At 50.9% G+C, this 17924-nt stretch overlaps 1 protein-coding gene across 1 annotated transcript in view; it reads left to right on the top strand.

Moving 5' to 3' along the window:
* Positions 1 to 3516: 3516 nt before the first annotated feature.
* Positions 3517 to 17924, top strand: part of LRFN2 (leucine rich repeat and fibronectin type III domain containing 2) — a 196935-nt gene continuing 182527 nt past the window's right edge. The window contains exon 1 of the mRNA XM_003281495.4: positions 3517 to 4045. The gene's annotated coding sequence lies outside the window, so the exon portion shown is untranslated. The remainder of the gene's footprint in view (positions 4046 to 17924) is intronic.

Below are 17924 nucleotides of genomic sequence, written 5' to 3'. Positions count from 1 at the left end.
TCCCAAGACCTTATGAAACTGTCCAGGATCTTTCCTATTCCCCAGCCCACAAAGTCACTCTTCAGGCCACAGTGAGTTTCTTAGGCAAACTCTAAGAAGTGTATCTAGCACAACCTGGGATTACAGACTGCACCCCTTCTTTCATGAAGCAGGTTCAATGGTCTCTACCCTGAGATTCCATAGCTTCACCTGGCTCTGTCCTGTCATCAAACCAGAATACTTCACTGCAAAAAGCCAATCTCCTCTCCTTTTCGTACTCAGAGAATACAGAGAAGAGAGACTCACCATCATCCATTGCAAAGGAGTCTTTTCATTGGTTATAAAGGCCTAGGCCAAATCAGCCTTCTCTTCAGGCTGAGTGCCTCTCTACCTCAAACCCTCCTGGGAACTCTTCGGATCAGACACTGTGATTCCATTTAGCCAGTGAAGGTTGGGAGCCAGCCATGTGCCCAGAAGTGTGCCAAGGGGTCTGGGGTTTATAGTCCAGTGAACAAACCAAGAGATACAAACAACAGGGTAAGCCTGGTTAGAGGTGTCAAGGAGAGCAGGCATGGCCTGGAGGGGAAGGTGAGTCCTGACTGGGGGTGGCAGGGAGCCCAAACTTTCTTCTTACTGGGGGTATTGAAGTTATATTCAAGGATGGAGTGCTGCCTTGATGTGCAGCCTAAAGCACAAGGCACAGTCATTCTCTACCACATTGAGACATGAAAGGGTGTGTGAAAATATCCTTAAGCACCTGCTGGGAGCTCTCTGGGAAATCATTTATCTGCCCTGCACTTCAGTGCCTTGGCTCTAAAACTGAAACAAAAAAAGTATGTACAAAGAACCTTAAAAATGTTCATACCCTCCAGCCCAGTGATTCTACTTCAGGGAGTCTAGCTTAAGCACAAAAACAAGAATTTGGGCAAAGACTTAGGTACAAAGATGTTCATCACAGGGTTATTTAGCAGAATGAACACGTAGAAGAATCAAAATGCCCATTATTAAAATGGCTTTCACACCCCAACCCCTTCTAGAATAAGGGGATGACCTCTTTGGGAAGCCCTGGCTCAACTCTGAGGTAAGTAACCAGTACAGGAAGCCAGGTGTCAGGTTAGTGACCCTAACTCAGTCCTTGGGCTTGTTCAAGGAGCCAGGAAATCCACCATCTTTCACCTTTTCATGATCCAAGTGTGGATTATCTTCTGGGGATTTTCATGGTAAATGGTGACTGTAGACTGGTGTTCTCTTGGCCTCCCAAGATGTATGTGGTCCCCACCCTGCTCCATCTGTCAAGGTTGCTTGGGGGTTCCTAGAGCTGGAAAGGCTCTTAGAAAATGCACAGTCCAAACCCTTTGAGGGAAAGGGACTTGTCACATTGCTTGCTAATACAAAGCCGTGGTGAGCATCCAGGCCACCTGTCCCCCAGCACCGTATTCAGGTTATGTTGGGGCAAATGTAATTAGAAAAATAAACCAGTAATTCTCAGAATTACCAGTGCCCCAGGTCTTGGCTCTTCATGGAATATCTATGTTTCTGACTCCAGAAAACTTCTTGATGGAGTATTGGGTTCACTCTGGAGCAGAGATTGGTCTGTCTTTCCCATATCCCTCATTCACATCATTCTAATGCTTTACTGGTTTCTAAAAGCAGCTCCATTTCTACTCTGGTGCCAGCTTGGTCCTATCTCTGCCACTCTACTCTGGTTGTCTCATGGGTGACTGAAGGTTAGGGGAGATAACCTAGCCCACTGCCCCCAACTCTTGGGAGAATTCAAAGACTAGAGCCCGGGCTGTGGTTCTTCCTAAGCCTTTCTTCCTGGGAGCCCCCGCCAATAGTAGGCAAGCCCTCAGGTAAGCAAAGAGGAAGGCAGTTTCCCTGCTGTTCTCCCCTCCTTCTTCCCTTCCCCTTCCTCTTCCCTACTTGCCCTCCCCAGTTTCTACTCCACACCTCCTTTTACTTACCTCCTCCTTCCTCATTACTTTCCTTCTCATGACTCTTCCCTACCTCTATCCCTCACTCCCTGCTCCTGAGTTAGATCCCTTCTCTCCAGGGCCCACCCCATATACCTTGAGTTTCATCCTGGCCATGCCCCTCCCCCACCAGGCTTTCCAGAATTCCTGCAGGGAGGGGCCTGTCTTCAAAGATCTGCAGCATGCCAGTTTGGCAGTTTCCCGGGGTGCACATGTGGAGGGTGCATACATAAGGGCCAGCTGCCTTGGCTTCTGCAGTTATGCATGTGTGTAGAGAGGAGACAGGGTCGTATGTTACAGATGTATCCAGCCAAGCCAATCCTGGGCTGCAGAGACGCATCCACATGCCACATGTGCCTCCCTGTGGGTAACCGGGACAGGTGCACGGGATGTGTTAGCCACCAGGAGAGAAGAGAAGGATTGCAACATTGACATTCTTCCTGCCCCTGGATTTACCAGCTGGAGTACCAACAGGAATCTCAAAATTTCATTTCCTTCAGAAGGAAGGAAATGCCTCTTGGGAAGTCCAGTAAGACAGAGGAAGGTCCTACCTTTCCGGTAACTAGTTGTTTATAGCGGGAAGAGAGGATAACCAAAGATGAGACCCTGGCCAGACCTGGGTGTTCTGACTCTAAGCTCACAGTCTGCTTTGAGTAGGGGCTCCGCTGCCTACCACATGCCTCGGACAAGTCACTTTACTCTTTCGGGCCTCAGTTTCCTTATACATCAAATGAGAGTTACTGGGAAGATCAAACCAGTGAAGAGTTGTAAAGATGCTGTGCAAACACTTGGCGCCACTACACCCTTCACTGATTCTTGCAATAATCATGAAAAGTCAAAGTGCGTGTGTGTGCGTGCACGGGGCGCTCGTTATTCATAGGTCCCTTACCAGGATTCGAGCATCTGAACTGGGCCCCAGGACTGGGTGGGCGCGAGCGTCCCAGCCCCCACTCCCAGCCTAGGGCCGGCGCGCTCGGGTTTTCCTCCGGCAGGCGGCGGGCTGACGGCTGAAGTGCGCGCTAGGCACGTGAGGCGGCAGCGCCGGCGCCAGCTGCAGAGGTGCAGCCCTGGCCGCCCGGCTCGCCTTCCGCAGGGGCTGCCCGTGCTGCCGGACCGCCGAGACCGCCCTCCCGGTTCCGGGGCTCGCGGCCTGCCCACCTCCCTCCGCGACCGCGGCCCCAGCCCACTCCCGCCCCTCCGTGCGTCCCCGCGCCACCCCTGCCAGGACCGTGAATCCCTCTGGTTTCGGCGGCGGTGTTGGTCGTCTCGGAAGCGGGTGCGCTCAGCAGCGGGCGCAGAGGCTGCCTTCCGCTCCTGCAGCTCCGCGGGTCGCCACTGGGGGCTGCCGCGCCGGAGAGCTCGGCGGGAACGGTGCGCACGGCCGCCGGGTTCCTGGGAGCCTCTGGCAGCTGGGCTTTCTCCACCGCTGGCCCGGCGCTGTCTCCTCAGCCCGCCCGACTCCCTCCCAGATTGGAGCGTGTGATCCGTGTGTGTGTGTGTGTGTGTGTGTGTGGTGTGTGTGTGTGTCTGTGTGTGTGTGTGTGTGGAGCGGAGAGAGAAACCGGGTACGCGCGTATGCGCGCGCGCGTGGGGGGCAGTGTGCATGCGGGGAGTACGGGGGAGTGTGTTTGTGTGTGCGTGTGGGTGTGAGTGCCTGGCTTCCTCTCGCTGAGACACACATACACTCACACATACACAACCCGGCAGGCTCGTCTGAACTTGAAGACACCTCGCATTCCAAGATGCCCGAGGTTCCTGGGAATGCCCGGGGTTCTTCGATCCGGAAAATCCTACCGGCATCCTCCTAGGGAGGGATTTTTTTTTTTCTTTAATCTGGAAGAGAAGAGAACAAGTTGTGCTTTTCCCCCCTTCTTCTTGCTAAATGCCATGGATATAACTGAATAAGCGGCTCAAGGCTCTCCCCGCGTGGACGTCCGAGGCCACCATCTGCCTGCGTTCGCCGGAGCCGCCGGAGGGCTTAGCTCGAGTCTGTCTCGGGCGGGGAAGGATGCGTGGCCGAGCCGGGGAGCCCGGGCGCCCCGCGGAGCCGGCCTCGGTGCCTCCCAGCCGGGGGTAGATGCTGCCTCGCCCAGGTGAGTGGTCGCCGGCGCTGCGTCTTTGCGATCCCGGGTGTCGGCGGGAGCTCGGCGCGGGACTGAACGCACCCGAGGGAACCGGGAACTTTGCATCCTTTTCTTTTTCGCTGGAAGACTCCCCTCATCCTAGGTGCTCATGCGGACACCCCCTTCTCTTTTCGCCCATCCTTATCGCGAGAGATTTCCTTTCCTTTCTTTAGTCTTTATTTCCGATAGTGGGGGTGAAACTCTGGCGGGGAGCGGGGAGAGCGGGGTTCATGTGAGACTGGAGAGCAGGATGGAGAGACGGGGAGCTGCGGGTGGATGGAACCATTGAAAGCAGCAGGAGAACTTTGCCGCCAGACCACTCTGTTGCATCTCCGCACATGCAAGGCCTGGCTAGAGCCATTGCTGGGGGCTGGGTGGGGGCGCCGGGGACTTCCCGAGCTCTGTGGACTGGGTGGGGTGGGGTAAAGCCAAGTGCAGAGGGGTTGATGCAGAGCGGATGGGAGGAACGAAGGCATGGTTGCAGTTTGGGGAGGCAGGTAGGGCAGGTTCAGGGACCCTATGCTGGCCTCAGGCGGAAAGCAGATCAGGGGATTGTGTGTGTGTGCAGCTTGGGGCATCAGAATGGCATGATAAAGCAATATGGAAAATGGCATTAGCCACGCCTGGGTTCCTAGGTCTCTGTCTCCCACCCAGCCCTGCCCTGGTTCTAAGGTTGGCCTGGGCAGGGAGGAGGGAGAGCAGTGGACCGTTCCGAGGTGGACAGTGCCTTACTTTGCACAGACCTGCTGAGGGAGGTGTCCTACTCGCCCTCCCATCAGCCCAGTACAAAGGACAGAGGCAGAGAGTTCTAGGGAGATAGAGCCTCTGAAAACCAGAGCAGGAGGGAGAAGGGAGCCTGAGTGGAGACCGCAGAGGGACTGAGCCAGACTGTTGCCAAATGCACCCGGCGACAGCAGACAGCTGCAGACAGACAGACACCTGCAGGGACAGGGAACATGGCAGAGCCTGCACTCTTGTTGGAGTTGGAGTTACAGGCATGGCTATAGATGATGACCCCTCCCCTGGCCATAATGGAGACAGAGTGTGTGTGTGTGTGTGTGTGTGTGTGTGTGTGTGTGTGTGTGCGCGTATGCATGTGTATGTTTCAGGGAGGTGGCAGCTGTGGCCTCCATGGCCTGATTGGCCTTCTAGTACTGGGGGAGGGGGCAGCTTCAGGAATTTGACCCTCCTGCTGCTGGGGAGGAGCAAAGCTAGGGAGGAAACTGCCATTCCCTGGGCTGTGAAGTTCCCAGGGGCCAGGGCTAGAGGTTCTATGTGGGCTGTGATTCTTGTGTGGGGGCCTATTTGGAACTCAAGGTGGGGAGCAAGGGAACTGGGTCTTGGGGTTTTGCCCTGGTCTGGTCGCTGCCCTCTCGCAGGAGCTTTATATCGCCACACACAGCAGAGCCCTGAGGGCAGTGTCATTTCCTTGTGGGGTACATCGGAGGCTGAAGGGGGTCAGAGTCCTGTAGGGAGGATTCAGAGGCTCCAAAAGGCCTGCACTTGGAGCCATGAGCCTCCGCCAACCATGCCAGCTGCCTGGGCCCTTCTGCTGATGCTGGAATGTCATCTTTCCCTTCTGACTCTGGCTGGGAGTGCAGAGTTGCATCTCTCTCCGGTCTCCTCACATGCTTTTGCTCAGGTCCCCTGCCCAGCCCTCAATTTAGAGTTTCTGGTCTAATTCCTGACCAGGAATGTAATTATTTATCTTCCTGCCCTCATCCTGGGGATGCAAACAGCAAACTTGGCATTTCTGTTTCAGCCTCTGGAAGGTTGGCTCCCAGCTCCATCTCCTGTCTAGAAGGAATGGGTGCCTGCCTGCTGTGGGCTGGAGGCTGGGGTTCAGGGTTCCTTCTTCTGTGAAGTGCCAGTTCTTTGCTCAGGCCTAGAAACGTGAGAAGCTGGGGAGCCTGGCCTGAGACAGGGTGAGCAGGAACATCCAGGAGGTGAGGCTGAGGAGGAGAAGCAAGATAGATGGGAAGAAAATGCAGTCAGAGTGGGTGGGGCCACCGGGGAAACCAGGCAGCCTTCTGGCCAACTGAGTCCTGCTTTGACTGAAGGAGGAATTGCTCTTCTTATCTTTGCTTCAGCTCCAAAGGAAAAAAACAAAACAAAACAAAACAAAACAAAACAAAACAAAACAGGGATTCTGGCCTCCAAGTGCCAGTTTGCCAAGCCTCTTCAGCCTGTGGGGTTGAGCAGGTTCTGCTCTCCTTTTTTGGGAGGTGGATGTATAGAGGCTTATAAGCTCCTGGCGTGGGGTCTGTCTACCCAGGGACAGTGGAGAAGTGAAATTGGAATTATTGTTTTCAGAAACTCTGCTTTCCTAAGGTAGATGTTAGCATCTAGGGAGTTCACAGTCTGATGGGGGAGAGTGCTAGACTGGAAGCAGAGACATATAACAATAAACAACCTGGGATGGCCAAGTGGAATTGGACTCTGAACAGGAGCAAAACCAATTTGAGTATTTTGTGATTTTTCCTTTGGGTAGGGGTGGAGTTTTAGGGTCCAACTTATTGAAGGGATAGCGTTGTCATATAATGGAATGAAACATCAACGTGGGGGCCTGGGTTCAAATTCTGGCTCTGCCATATCTTGGTTAACTATGCGAGTCTTTGCGTTTTGGCCTGGTAAAATAAAATGATAACATGAGCCCAACAGATGTATTATGACCTGATGTTTTCCTGGCAGTCCCCAAACCCCTTTGCAGATCTGGGAGAGTCTTTGGTTGAAGCGGGGGGGGTTGGAAGGGAGGGAGAGTTCTTCAGAGACATGGAGGGTAGTACAGCCAACTTCCCCCTGTCCAGGGAGCTGCCAGGAGGGTGTGATGCCATCAGACATAAGCTGATTGTTAAAAGGCTCCAGGAAGCCCTCCAGAAAACTTTGAGAATTGATGGTTGAGGAGCAAATTTCACCTCTGGGGCCCTGGCACCTGCTTCCCTCCCTTTCTCTTGTTTGTTTTGGATTTTTATGGCCATGCACATTTGCTCAGGAAGTGGGGCTCTGCATTTTACAAGTATCACCAGCCACCCTTCCCTGTCTGAGGTTTGAATGTAAAATACCGCCCCCCCCCCACTGCCGCCAGCACCCAGTCTTCTCTTTTTGACTCTGTTGCCCACTCCCGCAAGGGTGACCTCACAGGAATGTTGTGAGGCCCAGGTAAAGTGAATGGATACAGCTCTGTGGGGCCTGGGCAGGGGTTGTGATTGAACTGGGTCCTATCTGTGTAGTTGGGGGAGGGATACATCCAATTTGGGAGAGGGGCCTGGTTTTCTTACTGATGAAACAGGATACTAATGCTCATTCCCCCAGGGTTGTTGGAAGGGCACAGCAGCATGTGTGACTGCACTTTGTAAACTGGACAAGCCCTTTAGCACTCACAGCTATATTTGTGACCCTTTCTCATTAAGACTGTCACTAAAATGTCAAACATAATTATACTCAGGTATCAGGGCACTAAAGGTGGACTTTCACAGGTCAGTTTTATGTGGGACTGCAGTTAACCAGTGATTACAGGCCAGGCAGGTGGACACTGTGCCTTCTGAGAAAAGGAGTGTTAAGAACCTGCAGAAACAGGGCAGTTGTGGTTCAGATAACTGGGTGGGACTGGTAACAGGAAGCTAGGAAGGGGCACATGGGCAGCATTTTTGGAAGAAGCGTTTTTGGAGGATTTTTCCTAATCACACCCTCCCATTACATTTTAATGCCACAGATATACTATATGTATATCTGTACTTTGTATATCAAAAGATTAAGTTCTCTTTTTTTGCCTCCCCACCAAGAACACATTTTTGCCCCCTTGGGGGCGATATTGTCCCCACTGAAGATGCATTGTCTTAAAATTAACAGAGGTAAGTGTTAGTTAGAAGAGGTGGATTAATGAGGCAGAGGGAGTCCAGAAGATAGTGAGGGAGACAGATGCACTTGCAGCTTGCTACCCCAAGTGTGATCTGTGGGCCAGCGTCAGCATCACCTGGGGGCAGGTAAGCCATGAAAAACCCTCGGAATCTCCATTTTATCAAGATGAGAGATTGGGACGGTGTTGGGTTGACAGCCCAAGAACACAAGGCTAAACTTTGAACAGAGGGTCAAAAATAGCTATGTTCTGGGCCACTCAGCTTGTTCAACTATTGAGTCCAAATCACCAAGCAAGTTTTAGTAATGACACAGTCTACCCATGTCATGATTTATCAGTCTATTTGTTGTTTTTCTGAATGATTTCCTTGCATTGTAACTGAGTGTTGTATAGAAGGTATGGGGGCCCTGCAGAGAAGACCCAAGGCTTCCATGCAAAAGAAAATCAGGGCATCTTTGATTTGAACAGATCTGGGCCTGCTTTTTTGAATGTCTCCAAGGGCCAAGCCTAATGGAGCCCAGATCAACCTGAGGAACAGACTGGAACTATAGAGACAAGATATAGGTGTTAAACTGTGCCAAGCTGGATGAAGGAACAAAAGTGTGTTCTCGTAATTTATCAACCTGCTTGGGATTGTCTGCAGGAGAGCCCGGGCCTCCCTGGCAACCTTCCAATATTAACAGAGCAGCCCCCAAAACATGCGAGATTGCAAAATAAGTTGGGCTCTTTAGAATTCACTGCATTTATTATTGGCATGTCCTATATTAATTCACCCACCAGCAGGAGCTAAGCTACGGTTCACATGCCCAAAAACAACATAAAGAAGCAGAAAGCTGAGCATCTCTGAACCCCTCTTCCTTCCACGTTTCCTGCCTGGGTCCTCTCCCCTCAACACATCCCTTCCTCTACCCCATTATGGTGTAGAACAACACAGAGGAGTAGGCTCCCTCTTGCCTTAACCCAGATCTCTAATAAACTTCCTGGGGATGCAAAGTCTATTTGGCCCTCCCATTTCTTCTTCCCAAGGACTCACTTCCTATTCCTTTTCTCCAAAAGTAGTACTCTGTTCCCAGCTACCCCATTCTTTTTCATTCTCCTGTTAAGGCGGCTTTAGTCAAAGAAGCCAGGGGGTCCCCCAACTAATACTGAAGGTCTGTGGAGGCTCCTACTTCAGAATAATTGTAAAGTAGGCCTTGATGTTACATGACTCTCTCTGGTCCCCAAAACGTATGAAATGTGGCCACTCAGCCTCCAGGCCTTGGAGAAGTTTGGGGAATGAGCCATGCTAGGGTCTCGGTACCTAGTGAGAGAGCAATGGATGATGGCAGTGAAGGCAAAGGCATTTCTGACTTTCTGAGCTCCTGGAAACCCCTAAAAATGCCTAACAATGACTAAGATGAGGCCTTGTCATTCTAACAAGGTATTGAAGATTCCTGGATGGGTAGAATTGATTCCTTGACTCAACCTTTCCTGTAATGAAGCCACTATAGTACCTAGAAATGTCCCCCTGGGGCAGAAGGGAGGGAGGATGGATGGGGATCTGGGGTCATGGAGGTGAGAGGTTAGAGGTCCTCCTATAGCACAAGGCACCGACGGCTGGTCAGAGAATGCTTGCTGGGGTGCAGCGGAACCTAGAATGAGCTCTCCTTTTAGCTCTGCCTGTAACTTGCTGTGTGACTTTGGCCATCCCCTCTGTCTTCCTGTCCTCGCCTGTGGTTTAGAGCCTGTGTGCTCTCCTAAGGCCTTTTCAGTTCAGGTCGTTGATCCTTTGATTTACGAGTCCACGGTCCAGCCTCAGAGCAAAGACATCTCTGCGGAGCCATCTAGGCCCTGGGAGTTACTTGGCTGGAGTCCTCCATCCTCCTTCCCATCCTCTTCTGCCAGACAGCACTGACCTGAGGCTTTTCTTTGCTTCATACTTCTGACTAGTCTATGACCAAACACTGTAACTGGGTTTCGTTTGGAATGACCAGGATCCCAGGGCTGCCGTCTGAATGAAGGTGTCTCTTTCCTCCCCACTCCACCACATACATGTGCACATACACACACATTCATACACACACACACCCACCAGTGTACACATGTCCACATTACCTCACACACATCCACACTTGCATGCCCACATATATACACACACACATTTATGCTCACACTCACACATGTTCACATACATATACACACTCCCAAATACTCACACTTGTACATTCATACATGCACACACACAGCACACATTCATGTACACACGTTCATGAGTTCATATACCTTCTCTTACAAATGCAGCACTCCCACATATTCACACACACATGCACACACTCCCTTTTTCCACTGCACTGGCTTCTCCCTCAAAGACATGGGCGGGTGCCATTCAACCCTTCCAGCTCACTGTCTACTTTAGAGAGCATGTCAATACATGGCCTCCTGTCATTCCTATAGCCCTCTGACCTCATTCACGAGGACAAAACTATGTCCTCTTCTGTATATGGATGAGGAAACTGGCTGGGATTTGCAGATAGCAGGGTCAGGATGAACGCCAAGACTTCTGGATCCGGTCCAGAGATTCACCTATCACTTCGGAGCTGCCGTAGCAATTTCTGCTCTGTAGAACAACCCTGGAAGACAGGAAGGGTATATTTTGTCCCTGTGTTAAAGATGGGAAACCAAGGACCAGGGAGATTCACACACAGACAAAGGGTGACCAGACCCTGTATCCTTCTCAGCCAGAACATGTGCATACTCCAGCATCTTCTTGGTGATTGCGTCTTCCTTCCTGGCTCTCAGTCTGCTAGAAGCTTTTATTCACACTAAACTCCAGCAAGTGAGAAATGCCACCCTGGGGCAGCCCATGGGCATTCCAGTTTCAGTTCTGACTTGTTTGCACCAAAGTAGGGTGTGGGAGAAGAGTGGACTGCCTCTGTCCTCAGGGTCAAGGTAAATAAGCCCTCTCATTGCCATTTCTCATGATGGAATCAAGCTATGCTCATCATCAATGTATCCTTTTTTGTAGTTTCAGCCCACCTCACCTCTTGAGGCTATAGCTTCTGTGCTTTTCTGCCTGCCATGGCAGTAAGGTTTCCTTTAGCTCACTCTGAAGTGCCTCCTTCACTTCCTTCAAACTTTAAGGCCCAGAGAGCCTGTTCCTTTAAGATGTAAGCAATCCCATCCTTCTTCATCCATCCCTTTCATGACTTGATGGCTAGCAGTCTTCCCCTATTTAGTTTAATTCAGCAAGCATTAATTGAACGCCTACTGTGTGCCACCCAGGGGGCCTGACACTGCAAAGGTGAATTACTCTCGAATCCATCTGTGCACGTAGCCCTCAGTCTCACCAATCATTTGACTTCTCCTCCTGCACTTTTTCCAGCCCTGTTTGTGGGCCCCAGGACTTGACTATGTTGGGGGCGGCGGTTCCAAGTTCTGGCTGATTTCTAGTGCAGCCCCTCACCTGCATTCTCGTGTGTGTGTGTGTGTGTGTGTGTGTGTGTGTGTGTGTGTTCGTGTGTGTTGCTTAAGAGTCAGTCAAGGTCACACATGATTAACTGCTTGATGTAAAGCTGATAGTGGTGATGATGATGTAAAGCTGATAGTGGTGGTGATGTGATGATAATGATGATGGTGATGATATGGTGATGGTAATGAAGTCCACTTAAGAAACAGGCTCTCAAGCTGCTTTCCCACCCTGCTGTACCACTAAGCTGACATCTTACCATCTTACCCAAATAGAAACTGATAGGATGAAGAGATTTGGGGTCATCATCCCAATTTAGAGACAGCTGGCCTGAAAGGAACCATTAATCTTCCTCCTAGCCTGAGGACTTATGTCACAGGGGCTGAGCTGGGAAGAAGGGGAGCTGAGGCTAGAGACCCTGGAATAGACATTAAATCCTGGACTCTCTGTCCAGAATCACACCTTCTAAGCACATGACAATAAGGGCTATTGCCCTGGAGGAGAGGGTGGTTCCCCAGGCTGTTGAGGGGCAAGAATCTGGGAATGAGGCTGCTGGCAGGGATTGTGCTCGCAATCACAGAGTGGTTGCAAATGGGCAGAGCGGCAGATTCCTGATGCTTGGGAAGTCTTCATCTGATGAGCAAAGACCAGTCCTTGTCCTTGGGAAGTTTATGTCTAAGGAGGAGGATAAAGCAGATACACAAGGCACATTATTAGGGAACATTTAGGCACCAAAATTCGTGGATGGAGCATCTTTCTCACAGGGAGAAATGTGTGTACCTGTGCCCCCACTTGTAGGATTTGCACTGTGTTCTGTTTTCTTGGTTGTGTGAACTTGAGTGGGTTATTCTTTCTGTGCCTCAGTTTTCTCATCTGCAAAATGAGGATAATAATAGTACCCACCTCACAGGGTTGTTAGGAAAATTAAATGAACTACTATACATAAGGTACTTGGAGCAGTGCCTGGCATATATTGAACAATATATACGTGTGAGCTATTAGTAGTAGTAGTAGAAATAGTGGTATTTTTCTAAGCATGGAGAGGACCATACTTAGGAAAATACCACTGAGGACCGTCTTAACTGATACTCCTTTCTAGCAACCATCTGTCAAGTTAGACATTAATTTGGGAAATCTCCACATGATCTCATTTGTCCCTTGCAACAATCCTACCGGGCAGTTAGGATACACATTATGATTATAACCACTTTGCATAAAGGGGAACAGAGGCACAGATGTTATGAAGTGGTTTCTGGTCTGATGGGGTTTTCATTGTACCTTACAGCCACATTGCATTCAGACGAGGGGTCACAAGAATCTTGGAACACACGCTTTTGGATGATGATAGCTGATAAGTTCAAGACTGGCCTTCCCACCTGGCCCTTATGCATGTTGGGATCAGACTGCTGGGAAAATAAGCCACGGTGGGGAAGGAAGATCTCATTCCAGGCTTGCATAACTAGGCGGGGTCCACATGAAATGGCCTGGGGAGAAGCAGGCTGCCCTCTACACAGCACCCCAGAAGATGGGAGTTAGGCCACAGGACATGAGTATTGAAGCCTTTTGAAACTGTCATGAATGCCTTGGGATGGGGATAGGGATAAGAGTAACATCGACTTCATAGGGTTGTTGAATGCTTATGTGAGGATGGGGCTGTGCTGGGAGCACTCAGGGGGCACAGAAGGGACGGGGAACCTGGATTGGGAACCTTCTGATTCAGGCTGGCCCGGTGTGTGGGGAGAAAGCCAGAGACATCCTCCTGGGCCATATTCCTACCCACCCCAACACCTTTGTCCCAGGGCTGCTCCTAGTGGTGGGAAAGGGACCCTCCTGGATCTTTTGGTTTGAAAGGGCTTGGAAAGCATTTGGGGCAAGAAAATGGGCCTTGGGGGCTTGGTGCGGTGGCTCATGCCTGTAATCCCAGCACTTTGGGAGGCCGAGGCAGGCGGATTGCCTGAGCTCAGGAGTTCGAGACCAGCCTGGGCAACACAGTGAAACCCCCGTCTCTACTAAAATACAAAAAATTAGCCGGACATGGTGGCGGGTGCCTGTGGTCCTGGCTACTCAGGAGGCTGAGGCAGGAGAATCACTTGAATCTGGGAGGCGGAAGTTGCAGTGAGCTGAGATCATGCTACTGCACTCCAGCCTGGGTGACAGGGCGAGACTCCATATCCAAAAAAAAAAAAAAAGAAAAGAAAAGAAAAGAAAAGAAAAGAAAAGAAAAGAAAAGAAAAGAAAAGGGGCCTTGGGCCAGGACCCAGAAGAGGGGATGAGGACCTCCAGCAGGGAGAACCAGACTGGAGGAGGGAATGCTTGTGGGGGTGGGGTTTTAGGAACTCAGGGGTGTCAGGGTGCAGGAACAGATCATGCATGGGTCAGTATCTAGGGTGGGACATGAGGTGATGATGGAGGGTCGGTGTGGGACCATAGGAAGAGGAGTCAGGAAGGTGGTGAAGGCCAGAATGAGACAGCAGCAAGAACCACAGGAGGAGAGCTGGGGGTGGGACCCGACTGAAGCCCAGGCCTCCCAGCCACTCTCTGCTCAGAGCCAGGCTGGCCAGGACCCAAAGCCCCAGCTCAGAGTCTCTCTCTTGGGGTGGGGAGAGAAGTCAAGGCCCTGAGCTCCTTCTAGGGCTCTGTGATCAGCCTGTTCCATAAATCTCAGACCATGTAAATTTGGTGCATAATTGGGAGGCACTGCAGGTACCTGCGGCTCCAGGATAAAATCCAGGCAGCTCCGGAGAGAGAGCAATGGATCATGAGTTACAGGGAAGGCCGGTGGGACGCAGTGGTGGCTGGCCCAGCTTGAGGCATGAGTTATCTCAGGCTGGGCTGCCCTGCCGTGCTGCTGCGCTGCAACGCCGGGCTGATATTTACTGTATATTGGTTTTTAAATTACAGTACAACATTGATTCGCTGCTCTTTCAGTTCAACCCTCACTCTGTCCCTGTTCTGCTCGGCCTTTCTCTGCCTCTCCGTCTCTCTCTCCATCTGTCTTGTCTCTCTCCAATTCAGTTTTTAATGCAGAGTATTATCTTACATTGTATCATGTTACCCTATGGAATTAAGCTTACACTGCTTTGTATTTATTGGAGGATGCATTATATTAATCCCTTCCATGCATACAGCACTTTATACGTTTTAAAGCTCTACCCGCAGCCATACCTGACTTCTTTGGACCCCATGACAGTGAGGAAGTAGGGCAAGCAGACTTGTCTCCATTTACACATGAGGAAACTGTAGCTCAGGAAGGCTAATGGAATGACCAGGTCATGCTTGCATTATATTATATTATACCATAATAATAATGGCTACTGGGTATTGAATGCTTGCTCTGTGAGCCCTGTGCTATTCTAAAATAAGCTTTATGTACTTATTTTATGCCCACATTCATTCTGTGCAGTCAGTATTGTTATTGCTTCATTTTACAGATGAAGGAATGAAGATTCAGAGTGGGTTAGTAGCTTGCCCAAAGTCACACAGCTATTACAGTAAAATTCAACTTTGAATTAGCGGGATTCAAACCCCAGCAGCCAGCTCCTGAGCCCCCTCTCTCAACCAGGATGCAGGTTGTCACGTGCTGTGATCCCTGAGTTGGATTGGGGGTGGGAGAGTGGGGACGGGGTGGGATGGCTTCATGGTGCTACAAGAGGCATTTTTGTCCTCACACGACTTCCGTTTCTTTATGTTTTCACTGCACCCAGGGGAAAGGCCTGGGGACCTGGCAACCGCAGGAAATGTCCCCAGGGTAAGGGGCCAAGTTCCTTTACCCCAAATATCCACAGATGGTTAGGGCCCCAATATCCACTGTTTTGGCCCCCAAGCAAGGGCAGAAGAGCAGGCACAGAGTAAGGCTGGTGGGAGCCCTGGCTGGGTGGTGTGGTTGCCATCTGCCCTCCTTCTTTCCTGTGTCCATAGAAGGAGGGTGACATCCTGACCTCCATGGGGTCTCTCTCAGGACTGCCTTTATGTGTTCCCTTGCCCTTTGTTTAAGAGGCAAAGCTGCTTGCAGCCCAAGAGCACCTCTGAGCTGGGCTTAGCTCCCAGGAGCACAGCGAGCCAGTGGGCAGCAGGGGAAGAGCTGGGGGTTCTGCGCACTCTGCCAGTTCCAGCCCGACCCCACTAGTGCACAGCAGTGAGGAGGCCCTGCTGCGTGCTGCCCACTGCGGCCTGAGATGCCTGGTGCCTGAGCAGGAGTTGGGAGGGGTGACTGGGTCTTGTGTGGACCATCCTGAGGAGTCCTTCCTCTCCAGATCCTCACATCCCCGCTTCCTCCATCATCCTAAGGACCTATTGCCATGGCTGGAGTCAGGCCACAATATGCTACTTGCCATGGCCCAGACACTCATCTGCCTGTCTCCCAGGTCACACTTATGGGGAAGGGAGGCAGATGTTTTGGGAGAAGCAGGGATCCCCTGTGTCATCTGCATGTCCCTTATTGGGGTAGGTGGGGGAAAAGGGTCCTGAGCCTGAGGATGTTGTGAATCCCATGACTCCAAGGAGCCATCCTTAGCAGAGCGCAGCCCCGCACATCTGCACTTCCGTGGCCCTGCTGTGAAGTGAACCTTGCTCCCTGCCCACTTCTCACTCTGTCCTTGCTAATGGGGCCCTGCTCTCTCTCCAGAGCTGCCTGGATTTTATTCTGGAGCCGGAGGTACCTGCAGTGCCTCCCAATTATGCACCAAATTTACATAGCCTGAGATTTATGGAACAGGCCACACATTTATGGAAAGCGTGAAGTATAAAGGTAAAGTGAAGCTTATACTTTTTCCTGTGGGCTCAGAATCATCCAACACTCCCCGCCACCCCCTGCACTGTGATGGACACAAACTGGGAGCATAACCCCGAGGCTGATGTTTCTGTTGCTTTTCTTATTAATAGCTACTACTTGATGAACAGTTGATATGTGAGAGGAATTCTAGCACAGTGAGTCAGGCCTGGGAGTCAGAGAGCTGGGTTCAAATCTCAGCAATTCCACTTAGGAGCTGTGTACCCTCATGCAACTCACTGAGCTCTTTGAGCCTCACTTTCCCCTTCTGTAAAATGGAGCTAACAGCAATACTTAATCCCTAGGGTTGTCAGGAGTATAAAATGGTAAATAGCTACAAAATGCTACAGCGCCTGGCACATGGCATATATTATGAAAGTGTTTGTCTGTACCGTAATTTATATGCATTCTCTCATTTTGTCTCCCAACTACTTTTGCAAAGTAAGTATTACCACCCTGCACATGTGAAAACTGAAGCTCAAAATATCAATGAGATTTGCTCCAAGTCTAGGGTGACCAACTGTCCGAATTTGCCTGAGACTAAGGGGATTCTTGGGATGCAGTACTTTCAGTTGTGGTTTTTTTCTTTGTTTGTTTGTTTGTTTTATTTTGTTTTTGACACAAGTTTCGTTCTTGTTGCCCAGGCTGGAGTGCAATGGCGCAATTTCGGCTCACTGCAACCTCTGCCTCCCAGGTTCAAGTGATTCTCCTGCTTCAGCTCCCCGAGTAGCATCACCATGCCTGGCTAATTTTTGTATTTTTAGTAAAGATGGAGTTTCACCATGTTGGCCAGGCTGGTCTCGAACTCGTGACCTCAGGTGATTCACCTGCCTCGGCCTCCCAAAGTGCTGGGATTACAGGCGTGAGCCACCGTGCCCGGCCAGGACTTTCAGTTTTGAAGTTAGGAAAGTCCCAGGCTAACTAGGATGAGTTGGGCACCCTACCCAGGTCATAGAGCAAATGCATGGATGAGCCAGGATTTGAATCCGTTGTTTCCGATATCCACTGCCATGCCCTAAGCCATTCTAGACACTCTCGGGGATGGAGCCTCTCTTAGCTGCCCACATTTATGGAGCCCTGGCAGGCTCAGAGATGCTGTCCCACTTCATTCTCACAAAACTCTGTCACTTAGGCAAATTACAGCAAAGAGGGAACTGAAACACAGAGGTCAAGTAATGCACCCTGAGTCACCTAGCTCGGAGTGGCCAGGTTGCGACTGGCACCCAGGCCATCTGGCCCCAGTGCCCCACACTCCTGACCACTCTGCTGCAGCTTGCCTCCTATCCTTTCCAAATTCCCCGCAACTGTACCTGGTCTCATTTTTCAACCCAGTGGTCTCTGGAATAGTCAGGGCAGGTACTTTTAAACCTGTTCTATAGGACAGAAAACTGAGGCTCAGAGAGGCCAAATTCCTAAGCTAAGGTCACACAGCTTGTAAGTGATGAAGGCAGGATTAGACTTCATCAGGAGTTCTCAGCTGATGCTTCTCACTCTTGTTTTCGCGTTTGATAAATGGGCAGGATGCCTCCAGTCCCTTTCAGTTCTGTTCAAATTCATATGAAGTTTATGAGGTCTCAGTCATCACTGGGGCAGCTATGCAGGCAGCAGGTTTGGGGGACCTGGGCTCTTGCAGTCCTTTGGCTCCAATATTCCATTTGATGTAGTTGTCATTATCCGATCCTTCCCCCAGCAGGTAGAGGAGGCACCTTGTTGCAGAATGAACATGGCCGCCTGCTAACAGCCCATCTGCTGACTATAGGAGCCCACCAGCAGCCTCAGG

This window comes from Nomascus leucogenys, chromosome 17, assembly GCF_006542625.1.
Source record: "Nomascus leucogenys isolate Asia chromosome 17, Asia_NLE_v1, whole genome shotgun sequence".
In the NCBI taxonomy this organism is placed as follows: domain Eukaryota; kingdom Metazoa; phylum Chordata; class Mammalia; order Primates; family Hylobatidae; genus Nomascus; species Nomascus leucogenys.
The sequence above is the reverse complement of the archived record's forward strand: the minus strand, read 5'-3'. Positions and strand labels throughout refer to the sequence as shown.